This window comes from Erithacus rubecula (assembly GCF_903797595.1).
Source record: "Erithacus rubecula genome assembly, chromosome: 5".
In the NCBI taxonomy this organism is placed as follows: domain Eukaryota; kingdom Metazoa; phylum Chordata; class Aves; order Passeriformes; family Muscicapidae; genus Erithacus; species Erithacus rubecula.
In genome coordinates, this window is record NC_136687.1 from 62,464,964 (window position 1) to 62,480,941 (window position 15,978).

General features: G+C 38.4%; 1 protein-coding gene across 3 annotated transcripts in view; it reads right to left on the reverse strand.

Moving 5' to 3' along the window:
• The window catches only part of JADE1 (jade family PHD finger 1), a 106,441-nt gene that overhangs the window by 75,381 nt on the left and 15,082 nt on the right, over positions 1–15,978 (reverse strand). Inside the window, exon 1 of one of the 3 annotated variants that reach the window (XM_079306218.1) lies at positions 11,296–11,313. The exons of the other annotated variants lie outside the window; for them this stretch is intronic. The gene's annotated coding sequence lies outside the window, so the exon portion shown is untranslated. Of the gene's footprint in view, positions 1–11,295; positions 11,314–15,978 lie in introns of those variants that run through there. 3 annotated transcript variants of the gene reach the window in all.

Genomic DNA, 15,978 nt, shown 5'->3' on the forward strand with positions numbered 1-15,978 from the left:
GTGTACAATTTAGTTATACAGTACAAAGATTTTCACTAAAAGCCTCCAATTACTACCTAGTTTCCTGCTCAATGGGATTTTGAATTTTATTTTTAAAAGGAAAGAAGCATTTTTTGATATTCCTGCAGAAGTACTTATACACACAAAGTAAGATGAGACACTTCTGAGAGGATAGTCCCATTTCAATCTCCTCTCAGAGATGGTTCACAGGATTTCTATAGGAATCTTTCTCTCCACTAGCCTAAAGCAAAAGGAACCCCTGTAATGAAGTGATTGAAGTTATGTGGTGTGATCATCATGATTTACATTTGCAGAAGTCATGTTAGTCTGAGCCCTATCTTAAAACAATTTGGGCACAGTCAAGTACTTCACTGTATAGTAAACTGCTGATGTCAACACAAAAATCAAGTCCAGAGATGAACATATTCAATGGTCCTATTTTATGCTCAAAACCTATAAATCTAAAGCCAAAGAAAAAGATTAAAAAAAAAAAAAAAAAAAAAAAAAAAAAAATTCTAAGGAGACCAGAGCCTTCACAGTAACTTCACTGTTTTCTGGAACAACAAAACAACGGAAGGAAAAAAAAAAAAAAACTACTACAGCTTTTTCTGAATCCACAGATCCACAGTTAGAGCAACACAGTTTGCCACTGTTAGAACCAAACATAAATTAGGCAAAATACATATCCAGTGTGTTGAAGCAACAGCTGAAGTTTGATATTAGCCTGGTTGAATCTCTGCCAGCATCTTAACATTTGGATACATATTTGAAACTTACTTAGACATCAAATCAAACATGTGTACCATGCAGATTTGCATGCATAACCTTCTTTTCAGCAATGAAATTTTGCCTGAATAGCCTTAGATTTTAGCAATTACTCTCTTTCAGCTTACAAGATGGAAAGCTCTAAAAGGCAAAACCACTTTGCTATTCAACTGTATTCAAATAGCATCCAAAGTATTTACACCCTGTAAGAGAACCCAAAAGCAAATCTGCACTGTCCCAAAGTGATTATTCCAGATTGCATTTGCTGCCTATGACCTGCTGTTCCTTGTGAATAGCCTCACTGAGCCAGACTCTCTATGACAACAGCCATAGGAAATATCTGGATGAAGAAGAGTATAAGAGGGATGTGAGCACAAAGCAATACTACACCAACATATCCCTAGGTTTTTCAGCAACAGAGAAGACATTTTTGCCTTCAAAACACTCTCATGAGATTTGTCTCATGACTTCTGAGTCCAAGCCTCCCTAAAAGCATGTGTATTACCACATGGCAACAAGTGCCCCAGGATCATCTTTCTGCAACATTTCCAGCCTGCCGCTGCCTCGGCATCGCTTGAGGCTCCTCCAATCCTTGGGCAATGAGGAGGTGTGGTTACCTGCTCCTCAGTCACCTTTCTCAGGACACCCAGGATTTTACAGTCCTCTGTCCTGTCCCCTTCACAGGCTTGCTTTCCCCAGCCCTAAGGAGGTGCTGCATGTTGCAGTGTGAAATGAGGAAGTGAATATCAGAAGTGCTCTGAGTGTCGGAGGGGAGGCATGGAGGTGTTTCAGATGGCTATCAGCCCATTAACTCAGGGTGTTTTGGTTTATTTTTGGGGTTTTTTGGGTTTTTTTTCAGTCAGGGTTAGGAATTTGGCAGTCTCAGCCTGGAACTGGCTAATTTCTAAATGAACTAGCCCAAAGACAGGAAGCATTTCAGCAACTTTGAGTAGCATTTTGCAAGTGCTAATTAACTTAGCTTAAATTTTTTAAGAAGCAGTTTGAGCTAAGTAAAACAAACATGTTTTATGCACATTCTTCTGGCCATTTTTTCTCCTAGTTTCCACTCTCTCAGAAAGCTGTCATAAAAGGCTCTCTCCCTGGAGTTGTGCCCTGTTTTAGCTCCACTCATTTTTCCTCCTCCAGACTACAACACACACAGAAACAACTTCTGCAATTCCTCTTCTCTAGCTCTCATGCACCTGGCTTCTGCCCAATAATTTTATAGCAAGGAAAACCCCCACTTAACTATTTTCTGAGCTTCCAGCTTCCAGATTTTTTTTCCCTATTTCTCTCTGTCCTACAGTTGTTTTCAAATCTTGAAAATGAGGAATAGGAGAAGGAAAATAAAAGTGAAAGTGGGCAGGAGAGGTATTTATATAGTCAAAGATATCAGGCAATTATTTTTATGACCTCCACAAATCAAAAAATGATTGAAAAAATTCAAGGTCTGTATCATATGGAGACATTCTGAAGAACATAAATCACTTCCAAGTAGTGTGGAAAAATGGGAATTGTGCCTAAAATAAGAGAATTAGGTTAATACTGCCCCTTCTAAGGGTCAGAATTCAGGACTAGAAAAATTATCCTTATCTATCAGGAGTCAAGATTTTCCTAACCACGTAGCAGAGGCCATAAAATCGCTTCTCAGATTGCACTTCTGACATAGATTAAAGGAAGAATAAATTTCACAGTCAAATTTTCCAGTCAACATTTCATGGCACAAAGAAGGAAGACTGAAGTGCAAAGTGCACAAATCTCCATCAGACATATTCTGAAGGTATGAATTCTATCAGACCAGAAGCTGTAAAATGATAGTAAAAAGTATGTAATTGGTTTATAACTTTGTGACCTTAAAACCCACTTATGAATAGACTTCTGAAATGGTCATGTCACTTCATTAGTAAGGAAATTATTTAGCTGTCTCTCCTCTCCACAGTTCTTAAATTCACCCTGCAGTGCTCCACATGAAGACACACACTGCTGAAACAAACACTGGGAATGTTTTTGAGCTCCTCCACATCAAATAACTGGACAAAAGCAAACCCTAACTCTGTTCATACACTGGAATTCTCTGTTAAAGGCCCTGAAGATCCATTACCAGTTCTCTCATGTGTTTTTTTGTCCTTACACATGCAGCCAGTAAGAAGTGGGGGTGTTCCATATTACATTTGTTATTAGCTATACACACAGGGCACTGAACAGGATGACCAGAAATCTTGCAGGATTTAATTTACAATCCTGCATGTTGTAAGCCCCTCAGGACAGGAAACTCTCATGGTTTTATGTATCTATAAAACAACATGCATACCTATGACACTGTATAAATAACAGGATTGGATTAAAAACATCTGTAGACACTCTGGCTGATCTATTGTCTTTTTGCCTGCTGTCTCTTCATAATTTTTAAAGTCAGACAAGCCATTTCACACAACAGGAATGCTGCTGGTGCTGATGCAGCTACATATAAATCTGCAGCAACACGCTAATAAGAGACTACAGCAATTAAAAAGTAATAACAATGTGTCCTTCAGACATGACCTCCTGACAGGTTTCCACTTGATTTTTGTTTACTTTTGGCCAAGAAAAAATAGGAAACATGGATAACTCAAACAAAACAGTTTCCAGAATGTGGTAGGAGGTGGTAAGGACAACATTTCTTTGATTCAGAGCTGAGACTGTTGTGATACAACTTTTCTCTGCGTGCCCAGAAGTGTCAACAAGGACTCATCTATTGTAAATTGCTTCTGTGAAAGCAAAAGGAAAGTATGTCCACAACATGGTGATAGTCACAGAAGATATAAAGAGATTCACACACTGTGCAACTACTGAGTCCAGAAATAATGCTAAAAGGGAGGCAGACTGTTATTGATACCAAGCAGGGAAGGGAACAACTACATTTCCGAGAGAGAGGCAAAGAGGAATCCTAAATTTAGAACAAAATTCAGAACTGAAGCCAAGATACTGTCACCACCAGAGCTGCGTGAACATCTCACAGAAAATCCTTCAACAGTTTTAAACTCAGCTCACTTAGGTTTAGAAGAGGGGGGCAAAAAAAAAAAAAATCAATTCCCTTCACGTGAATCATCTCTGTGTCCTTCAAATCACCATGTAGAAATTAAAAATGAAACACTTCTCTCCCTGCCCAGCTATATGCTTTTCTAAATTGATTACAAGCCTTTCCCTTTGACTCCCTAGTCCAACTTCTGGCAGCTGGTCACACGGTAGGTCTGCTGAATTGGATGAGGCTGCTCTGTTTTTGCAGTACACCTCAGGCTGCTCTCATGAAAGACAAGCATTAATTAAATTCACTCCATCTAATAAGAAACTTCCCTTTTGCAGTCAGGAATTAAGAACAGTTTGAATGATAGAAGAAAATGTCATAAGTGTGAAATTGTATGACAGATGTTTTCTTCAAAAATGAGATGATCCAAAGATATTCAGTATGATAGTTTTACATGCAAGTGCTTCCCTCCACCTTTCCATGTTATTTTCTCAGATCTATCCATATTTTATCTCATCCATTTTCCTCTGTCCTAGAAGCAAGTGATTTACTGATGATATTTCTACAGTTTTATGTGGTGCTTCCTATTTGACTTTTGCCACAAATTCTCAAACACTCTGAAATCTAACGAGAAAAAAATAGGGAGCAGAACAATTCTCCCTTACTCTTCTGGGAAAAGAGGGTTGGACACATATGTACAGATGTATGAAGGAGCACATATAAAATCCACATAGTTTCCAAATGCAGAATACATGAAGCATTTACACTCATAATGGTTTTCTGTCTTTCATGTCACAAGTTTGGGATACCAGAGACTTTTGCTCTGCAAAGACAACAGGATGCTCAGTTTGATCAGAACATTCACTTAATAAACATCATTCATAAAAACTGAGATTGTCTAAAGCTGAAATTAGAATGTGATCAAACTGTACTCCTGACTGCTACACAACCAGAGGGTGCCAGGCCAGCTTGCTAGCAAGGGCTTAGCAGGTGTAAGGCACATCTGTTGCAGCTGGCAGCTTTTATATGCTGCTGCTGCATGACTACAGGTATACTTTAACCCATCTTCCTCAACCTCCTCCCTGTGCCCAGGAAGGGACTGACAAGAAGATGTCAGAAGCTTAGATAGTTTATTGCTTACTATAAGGGATTTTTATTAAAACACATGAACTGCAATAGTAAAGCACCTTAGTGAGTAAGGACAGAATCAGATTACTACTTGTACCAGCAAAAACAAGAGAAGCTCTGGCATGTTCCTGCTGCTGTGGAAGCAATTGGAAAAGGAAAGCACTAATGAAGGCAATTGAGCAGCTCTGAAAACATCAAAATCCAGGAGAATCCTAAATTCTAATCCCTCAGCACAATACAACATTTCCTGCTACACACAGTGCTCCAGCATTTACTAAAATCAGATTGTGCTTTTTAAATGTGGTCCACATTTGGGAGCACTATTTATTTGGAAGAACTGCAGACCATTAACTCTGAGTCTACTAATCTCTATGGATTCATCCTAGATGTGCTGTTGGTTTACCCATATAACTTTTTGTTTCTTTTTCAAGCTCTAGAGAAAAGAAAGCTCACAGTTTAGAATTAAATTCTCAAGGATGCCAGAAACAGCTCACAAGGACATTTCAGCTGTTTTTCATAACCAAACCTTATTTATAAAACACTCAATTATGTCTTTGGAAGTCAGGAATTTAAACAAATAGATTTTAAATTCTGCCTTTTTTAGGGCTTTAAGATTAATTTCAACAAGGAGCTCAAGCATATGTTCATACATTCATTCAGACTGATAGGTAAGAGAGAAGGTTCAGATACATCCTCTAGCATTTAGGGCCCTTTTTCATTGTATGACATTAAAAGTCTTCACAACATCTTTTGAACACACAAGGAAGAAGAGCAGCAGCTGTGAAGTCTTCAAGTCAGAAATAGTTCCTACTTGACTCAGATGGTGGTAGAGAAAACAAAATGGAACACCACCACCCCACATACACACACACACACCACCTCAACAAAGCCATTTTCTGCCAAAAGATGAAGAAAAATTAAACTATTAAACAAAATCAATTTTTTTTTCCCCAGAAGACTACTTAGGAGAGAAGAGAAAAAGAAAAAAGGGCACAGGACACTTACAGGAGTTTGAACATTCATTTTGACTTTCCATTACCCTGAAGAAGAGTGATTTTTGCTCTTGCTAATATGAGCAACTGCTGAATAGAAACATTAATTGGGCATCAGTCTTTCCTCCTCCTGTAAGAGCAGTCAAAAGTGTTTTGGCTAGCTTCCTATTCTGAAGGGAAGCAACTCTGAAAATCCTTTCTTGAATCAAGCTTTCAGCTAGAACTTCTTGCCTACAGTTATTTTCCAAATAAAAGGAGCAGGGCAAAAAAATCGGAATTTTGTATACTCTTTCCAAACTGTCTTCCTTTTCCTTCCCCTACTAGTCATTCAAAAAGATCTTCTCAACCAGCTCTCCAAATGGCTCAGACCAGTTAACCACATACAGTTAGTTTTTCATCCATTCAGCACCACTGTACCTATAATCACTTAACACAGTTGAAAAATCTGACTCCCTGTGCCTTTTCCCTTTGAAGCTCTTGGTAAGGAACCCTGTCCAATACACAAAGAATTTCAGGTATGGAGTTACAGCTAAATCACTTCCCTTTTGTCTTGGTTCTTAAGCAAACCTGCTCTGCCCCACAGTGTGTCAGTACTTTCTCTCATGCTGCTACTCTTTGTGTGGCTTGAAGGGGGAATCCCAGCTCTGCTGCCTGCAGCACCTCCTGCCCCTCCTTCTGCACTGACCTTGGTATCTGCAGGACTGTTCCTCTCACACATTCCTCCTCCTCTGTCCAGCTGCTGCAGCTGTGTCACAGGGTTTCTTTTTTCCCTTCCTTAAATCTGTTATCCTAGAGGCACTACCACCATCACTGATGGGCTTGGCCTTGGGTCCATCTTGGCTGGCATTGCCTGTCAGACATGGGGGAAGCTTCCAGGAGCTCTCCACTGGTCTTTTTTAGGGCTTTGTCATACAAACCAATACACTTGGCATGCATCTTCTGCTTGCATTATTAATACAGAAACACAAGGCAGAAATTTTATTCAGTGAAAAGTTTCTGCCTTTCTCTACAATAGCAAAAGGCTGTTGCATAAGGACAGAAAACAAATCAAAAATTATCCTAAGGATGTTTCATTTCTCTCAAAGTACATAATCACCCCCATTCTACAATGGCAAAGTTTAAACATACCAAATGCCAAAAAATAAGTATAGAAAACTTTAAGACATACTCACTATTAGCAATAAATGATTAAAAACATCTGCATGTGAGGATACATGGCAGGAAACACAAGGAGTCATATAAACAATGCTCTATGATTTATCCTAATACTGGGAATTGCAGGATGAAGACTTTTAATCAGGTGCTCTTTAGCTACAGCCCTGCTGCTTGGGAAGCAAACACTTGCATAAATGTTTTTAATAAAGGCATAATACAGCATGTGCCATAAGGTGAGCCTTCATTTTACAACAAAATAAGTTTACATCCGTCACAGCTATATGCATGTAAAGTTACAAAGACTTTCATAGATTCAGTCCTGCTTGCAATGATAATTTCTTTTTTACATTTCTGTGTTTAAATTTACGTACCAACTTCCATAACACAGATAAAGGCAGACACCAAAAGGATTTCCCAGTGAATCATTTCTGCAGAAGGAGCATATTAAGCTCTTTGAGACACAAATCTGTCTTTATTTTCATGTGTTATATAGCATGAAGCTACCAACAATAAATCCTAAGAGAGGAAAATAAGTAAACATAGTAGTTGATTCTGTCTCAGTTTTCTTGTATACTTTTAGCAAAGAGAGAATTACTGGATACAGAGGGAGGGAGGCATAACTACTAGGAAGCAATGGTAGAAGAAAAAAGAGGAAAATCTTGATGCCACCCAGCTCCTTCACACTTCAAAGTGAAGGAAGCTGTGACTGCTCAGCTGCAATTTGGATGTAGAACAGAGGCTGGTGGGCTGGTACTGAGTGACACTCACTGGGATCTTTAATGACAAGGACAATGCAAACTGATGAATCACACAGACTAACGAGGAGGTGCTGAAGATGAGTAGCCCAACCCCAAGCATGAAAAATAATTGGCAAGATGAAAAGACATTCCCATGTACTGTGCATATGGGAAGGAGATGTGAGTTTATGGCTTCCTATTGGAAACACAACACCATGGTAAGCAGGACTGGAAAATTCTCTGTGACATGTCACATGTTGTTTAACTGCTAATTCTAGCCCAAATTCTGCACCTTCTAGATCCCAAAGCAGTTTCAAGTAAAGAAGATGCTCCAGCTTCAGTGATATTGGGATCACAGGTTCTCAAGATTTCTAAGTATATTTGTGTTTGTTGAATAGAGTGCAACAAAAATTAAGAGGCATTTTGAAGAATTTCCTTCTATTCATCCAACTATAATCTCTAAACAAGTCCCTGTTCAGCAGTTTAAGCACTTTAGATGTGTTCTGCACATTATCAGGCCAGATACACTGTCAATGATATTAGATGAGCCCAGTGCCAGCCCTTCAGCTGCCAAGATATTTTTGCCCAAAAAATAAAAATAAATAAAAATTGCCAGGTTTTACAACAGTGTCCAGAATTCCTATCTATCCAAACCACTATCCCCAAAGCCAATCATAGCTTTACACCTCAGAACCACCATATCCTTTAGCTGCAGTTAAGGAGGTTACTCACACTGTGTGCTCTACACAGTAACAAATGATGAAGGAAACACTCTGCAGTCTCTTCCACTTGAGGTGTCTGTACCTTACATGACAAATCAGGATTATATGATGCACCATCACTAGAATTCTTTGCCTAAATGCTTAGGAATCTCAGTTAGATTCACTGCTATACTCTAATTCATTTGTACAACAATAAATGTATCTTTTTAACAATAGGGTGCAGATTAAATAATAAATAAACTGGATGTAGTATTTGAAATAATAGAAAACAAATTAATCAACCTCTGCAGAAGCTATTCAAACCACAATATTCATGTAGGTCAAGATGTGCTATTTTTGTTTTTTTAAGTAAAAGGACAAAGACTAGTACATTTGCATTGTTCCTTCACCAGACAGCTAGTGCTTGCCTAGAACTGTGACATCCTACATTCATTTTGTCAGAAAGCACTACTTCTGGATGCTGATATTTCTGGGTATAGTCACTGGAGAGGGTGAAAATGAGCAGTTTGGAAGATGCAAAAATGTCGTATTTCTTTCATACTCTATCAAGAGCTGAAATGGTGAACTAGGTCAGGCTGATCATCAGTTCCTACTATGGCAGCACTTGTTCTTGTCCAGAATGGGTCAGTAAAGGAGCTGTTTCCTTCCAGGTGGAACTCTGGGAACTCATCTCCACACCAGAACTCAATAGCAGAGCTCTCCATTTGTTTTACAAACAAGTGGATTCTTAAAATGGGTTATTTACTGAAAGAGTTTTAAAGGTCCAAATGGTGAAACTGTCTCAGTTTATGTGCTGTGTTGAAAAAGTCAGGCTTGGCACATGTTTCTCATTAACAGTGCAGTTTCCCTAGAAATTCCCAGATTCTCCTTTGCAATAGGGTAATATAGAAGGCCCCTAATTTTAGCTCTTGAGTCTGAAAGGGTGGCACATACATAAGCACTGCTGAGTGAATGCTGCTGAAATGCCTATGATTATGTGGAATGCTAAAGAAAGTGGGCTTTCTTGGCATATACAACATCATTAAAATCTTCAAAAAAAGGTCTAAAAGCAAGGAAGCCTTATAGATATTTGTGTAATGCATTTCATATATGTAGCATTCACACTGCCACCTTACACATCTGTCAATGCAGCCAGGTGACAGTGTGAGATCCAGGATCCCAGTCACATAACCTGTTACAAAATGGTCAGAGCTAAAAGCTGTTCCCTCTTTGCAACCTGTTGCAAAATGGTCATGGCTAAAAGCTGGTCCCTCTGCAACCCAGTGTGCTGTCTGTGCCCACAGTTTATGATAATGTTAGCACATCTATAGGTTAACCCTAGAACCTGGATACCTACAATTTTTAAAAAATTGTTATTACTTCTGAATAGGGAGAAGTAAAATGGGCCAAAGACATTACATAGTTTATCTAGCACTCATTATAACAGAAGTGTTGTATGCTTTCATCTGACTTTCTCATTTTCAAGCAGATTAAATCACTTTTGAACTGCTTGCTTGTTTTTTGAGAACAGCTTTCAAGATGAGGTAATTGAAGGAAACCTATCAATTTAGTATATATTTTCAAGTTAATAATGTTGACATACTGTTCAAATAAACCCCCAATTTAGCACAATCTGTTTTTAGACAAGCCCTCCATTTTAACCTCCACATGGAAGGAAAATTAAGTGACTTCCTCATCTCACTTAATAGAGAACATATGTTCAAAGATAATACTGTGGGCTTGCCCTGAGAAGCTGTTCCTCCTCTGACAGAGATGTTGGGAGCTCACAGAGTAACACTGATACATAAGGAATGGACAAATTGCCATAAATCTCACTCATGGCAGAGCTCAATTCAGAAGAAAAGACTGCTGATTCAAAACACACACACGTACACAAAAACAAACAAAAGCATCCTGGCAACAGGTGAAAAAAGGAGCTGATATATATACTGGAAGGATCAGAACTGAATACCACCTCAACCCTAATTTTTTGGAGGGGTCTGAGGGATAGTATTTAAGACACAGAGAGAGCATGAAAGAACAAAGCACACAATGCAGCTGTGGAATAAAACTGTTTTAAATCCTTGCATTAAAAACTCTAGAACAATTGGAGATGGAAATGCTATGGTAATATCAACAATCATTTTCACTTATTTTATAAATATTTATGTAGCTCAGATTTATTTTATAACTTATAGAAAGGATGTAATTTTCACTTGCTTCTCCAAGTCTAAATTTTTCAATCTACAAAAGAAAGTCAATTCACCTGCCAGGGCCATTGTACTTGATGCTGGAAAAGTCACTAATAAAACTCACATTCTTTTGAATCCCAGTCAATTCACTGATTAATCAGGCTGTGCCCATAAACAAGCACACACTTCATTTACATCTGGAAACAAATCAAAGCCACTTCATTCTATTTTACTCAATGCCATGCCCTTGGTCACTAAGGTGGCAGCCAAGTACAATCACTTACAACCAGTAATAGAAGAAAAACAAAGATTCATCACCAGATATAATTAATATTTCTTTGCAGATTTGTCTAACCCTAAAAAGCCATCAAACATTTCAAGTTCATCCCAACCAGATCAATGACAAGAATCACTGACTAATTTTTCAGTATGCTTTGGCACACCCTATGTTAGAGCCACGTGCCTAAAATCCAGAAAGTATCAGTTATCTTAACAAGAGGAAGGAACAAAACTACATGGATAAAAACAGGCCACATTAGAAACCTGAAAGCTACATTCTCTGTTCATTCTGTGCAAATAATCTCTCAGCTCACAAAAACACATTCAGGAGATATATTTTACATCAGAGGAATGCGACCCTGGAGGACACAGCTAATATAGACTAGACCATCCCCTCAAAGTCACCACTTAGAGCAAATGTTATCAGTTCAGGATCAGTGCTTGTACTTCCAGCTGACAACTGCAGCAACTCCATACATATCCCAAAGCCTGAACACCTAGAACAAGTGTAAGTAAGCAGATCATGACAGAGGCATAGGCTGAACAATGTAACATTCACTTACAATTCAGAAAGTCATACAAAAACCAAGCCAAAACAAACACACACATACACATCACAAACAAAAGGCAAAGATTTTGCAATTAAGCCCTTAATGGTGAAAAACGAAACTATCCTTACATCTTGGAATTCCTGGGAAGAACCATGCTCAATAGCTCAGTAATTTAGATATTCATATAAGTCCAAAACCTTTCTTGGCCCAAGATCTGAACTCCAAGCCACTGTCTGTTACTGTTGCTGTGTGTATTTATCAAGACACAAAGAACAGTTTGATCATTATGTATCCCTCAGCATCGATGCCACAGGAAAGGGACCACTTCACATACATTAACTTGTGTTTGAAACACAGCCAGAGTCTGAAGGTCCTACAGTATTTATGCACAATCCCTTGCTTGAGAACAGACTTGATGCTCACTGCAGATCATGTCAAAGGGGAAAGCTTAACCTTATTCTGCCAACCCCTGGCACAGCAGTAACAAAAGATGTCATCGGTATGAAATGTGCCTACTCAGACCAATTCCTCAGCCACATAAATTTTGATGCTTCAAGTACCAGCATATGACAGACACACAATCCTGAGCTTCCACTCTATGAAACAGAGGTTTGGAAATTAAGCAGGTGGAATACTTCATTCTACATTCCTAGATAAACTTCGTATACAAGTTTCTGAAAGGTGACAACCCCAAATGTGGACATTGGAGCATAGAAATGAAAGCTTAGTAAAGAACACTTCACCAGAAAAAAAACAAACAAACAAAAAACCAACCAACCAAACAACCAAATACAAAAAAAGACAAACCAAACAAACCCCCTTCTATATATTCCAAAAGACATTTTTTAAGCCTTGCAATACCTTTGTCATTCCACACTTTTGTCATGGTACCATAATTTCAGTCAGGACAGGGTTAATTTTAGCAGTAACCAGGAGAGGGCATGACCAGGACACAGAGGATATTCTGAACCACCTCACACCATTTTTGGGAGCAGGGGGAAAAGACGCTATCCAGGAAGAAAAGGATCCATCCATTTGAGACAACACATGTAGCAGAGGAAGTCATCCAGTATTTCTGTTATCAGAGGGGTGTCCCCATGTAAAACATTTATTTTCTTATACCTGTTGTTGTTATTATTATTGTTGTTGCTACTGTTCATTTCTTATCTCACTGCTGTTCCCAGTAAATTATTCTTATCAGCCCATGATCTTTGCTTTTCATGTCTCCAACTGGAGGCTGTGGGGGAGCAGCATGTGGTTTTTAGTGGGAGTACTAAATTGGAGAACACCATTTCTAAACCATGACACATGTGCATGTACATTACAAACTAATTTTAAATGTAAGGTGTTTTACTCTGCCATATTGCTTGGAAATCCTTGCAGATCAGTGTACAATGAGTTGCCTGGGCTTAAAACAAAGCTTGGTATATCAGGGTGAAGAGGAGATTAACTGTAGCATCAGAACATATGTAGGATGAGTTATCGAAGAATGAATTCATAAGCTCCAGCTGGCTTGTCACAGATGTTTCTTCAAAAATACAAAATTATCAACCATTAAGCCACAGACCAGAGACCAGAGTTCAACAAACATGAAACCTTGATAAATGTGAAAGTTATAATTTTTGATTTTTTCATCACTGACACCAAAAAATACAAGTCCATTTGAAATTAAATTGCCATAAAGTACACCCTAGGTTTCTATAACTCAAAAGATAACTTAGAATATTTTTTTAACCATTTAGAGATTTTTGTTTTAGCAGAACTTTTTGCAGCCTGTCCCTATAAAATGGATCAGTCTAGCACCAATAAATATTATAGAGCAAAGGACAAACAGAAGTTAGGAGTAAGAAAGAATCAGAGCAGCTGCCCCTGTATGCACACTGAAAACTATTTATTCTATTGTTCTAGTTCTGAAGTAGTACTTTAAAGTGTACAGAAACATGTCCTGGGCACTTAGCAATTGATGCTTAATGTATGACTCCTTGTCTATATTCTACCCCTAACAAAGTGAGCAAGAGAAAACACCAAGCAAGCTATAAGCAAACACTGATGTGCCTGCAGAAGGTACCACCTCCACTACCAGGAGGACTGAAAAGATACCTTGCAGTCCTTTTTTATTCACAGAGAGGTTTCAGGTCATTCTTATTGCCAGGCCTAAAGGCTCCCAGGATCCAGGAGTTTCCTACTCTAGAGTTCAGTCTCCTTAGCAGCTGGTCTCACCAAGTCCAATAGGTTTCAGAGCACTGTTCAAAATACTTTTAGAAAATGGTACCATGGAACTCCAGGGACTGGAAAAGTGTCTTAAAGAGAACTAAGAGTACTGATGTTTCACAAAGCATTCTTTCCACTGTATTCTGTATGTTTGAACATAACCATAATTACTATCTGAAGTTTAAGTAAGTCAATAAATGAGACATTAAGAGTGTTTATTACTATTTATAGCAGTAGAAATTGTGACACTTGAAAAAAAAAAGCCTTTGAAGAACTGGAGTCCAATGCTTACAGAGACTATCTTTTGTATCTGGTACTTTAAAAGGAAATTAAGATAACCCAGAAAAGAAATGGAATAAACACACAGCTGGTAGTCAGATCTAGGGGATTTTTAATAGTGCTAGTATAATATGAAGCAGCACATTTTCTAAATGCTGTTTGCATCTTAATATCATAAACTTTTAGCTGACAATTATGAAATATTCAAACACATTAAAGTTTGCAATACCCTTTTCAAAGCTGATTAATAATCATTAATAGGAATTACCCATATAGTTAATTCCACCATTTGCTAAAAAACTTTTACAATATTTTCATTTTTAAAACTAACATGAGGAATCAATTATAAGCTTCAGTTCAAGTGACCTTATCTCCTCTTGTTGCACAATACCAAAATGGGCCTAATTCTCTCCCCTATCTGCACAGTCTCTCCCTTCTGCACTGTCTGTTAAAGCCAAGTTGGATCAGCCAGCTGCAGGCTCCTCTGATTTAGAGATCTAGGAAAAAACTCACTTCCTTTTTGGAATGAGTCCCTCTTGCATTTCTCATTTTAACAGTCCCTATGTAACCACAAGGTTATTCTCCACTCTCACACCGAGATTTGGCCCTTTGACATTTTGAGTCACGCTAAGTAGTTCATTTGTCTTTAACAAGATTACTCCTTGATTATCTCTTTGGAAGGCAATTGATCAATCAATACTAATTAATTCATTTAGACAAAGGACCTAGCATCCAAATGCATGTATTCAAAATTGAATGTCACATTTACCTTCAAGTTCTGAAATAGTTTTAGTAAGGAATCTACAGAAGTGAATATCTTACTAGGTGCCAATAGCTTCATTACAAAATATTAATCACCTTTATGGCTTCTTCTTACTAGTGCCTGAAGTGAAACTGATTTGAAATATGAACAGCAGAATTAGAAAAGACTGACTTCCTGCAGCTTTAGCTCTCACACTGGATTCTCCCATGCCTACAAAAGCTGACAGAAGCAATCAGGGCAATTCATACCATTGCTGCCACCTACAGATTATCTGGTAACAGATAAGGGCTGAGCTGACACTCACTCTCCTAATGAGAGCACTGATAGATAGCTGGGAAGGAGAGATGGATTGTATTTTCATGAAGCTTGTAGAAATCAAGTGGCTTTAAGACTGATCTCCACCATCAGCTTTGGCTGAAATTGAGTGAAAGAAATGATGTAACACAATGAAAGAATGGCTTCAAAAATTATTAGGGGAGGGAAAGCACCAAGAAATTACACTCTCAATCTCATTCCCTAAAGAAACTAGATTTACCATGTTTTATTTATTACCATATACACACCTTTCAAACAGGTTAGATCACTATAAATTCATTCTGCAATATTTTTCACATTTTACTTTTGTTAGGAGAAATGGAGAACTTTATGAAATGAGTATGACCTAGTAGCTCGAGGAGCCTTACCAGGCCATACTCAGAAAAAAGAGGGAACTGTTGGATTCCTTAGTCTGAGGGGTTTAATTTCCTTCAATAACACTGCTCAAGTCACTGCAGAATGACTGTCCTGCCAATACTTGCAGTTTCCCCCTCAGCTCACAGAAACCTCACAATTACCACTTGGTTGTCACTCCAGGGGAGATTTTTATTCCAGACCATCCCATACCCATACCTATATCAAGGCCAGTGAGTTTCAGAGAGCATTTTCACCAAGTTTCTCCTCCATTATTTGAAGAGTGTGACCAGATCATTTTAGCACATTTAGGAGGACTCGGGAAATTTGACATTTACTAAGCTCCTGCTGTGCTGAGATTTCAATTAGTTTATTTCCCTTTCTTCAGCTGACAGCAGCTGATCTAGCTAACCAGCTTCAGAATCTCTGCTAAACTTTACTGAGCCCTATCCTGAAGGAGCTACTTCATGTCTTTGACATTAAAGGAAGCTTCAGCAGACTAGGATTCCAACTTTGTCCTGCTACTGACTGTACCATAGCCATTTGTTAGTG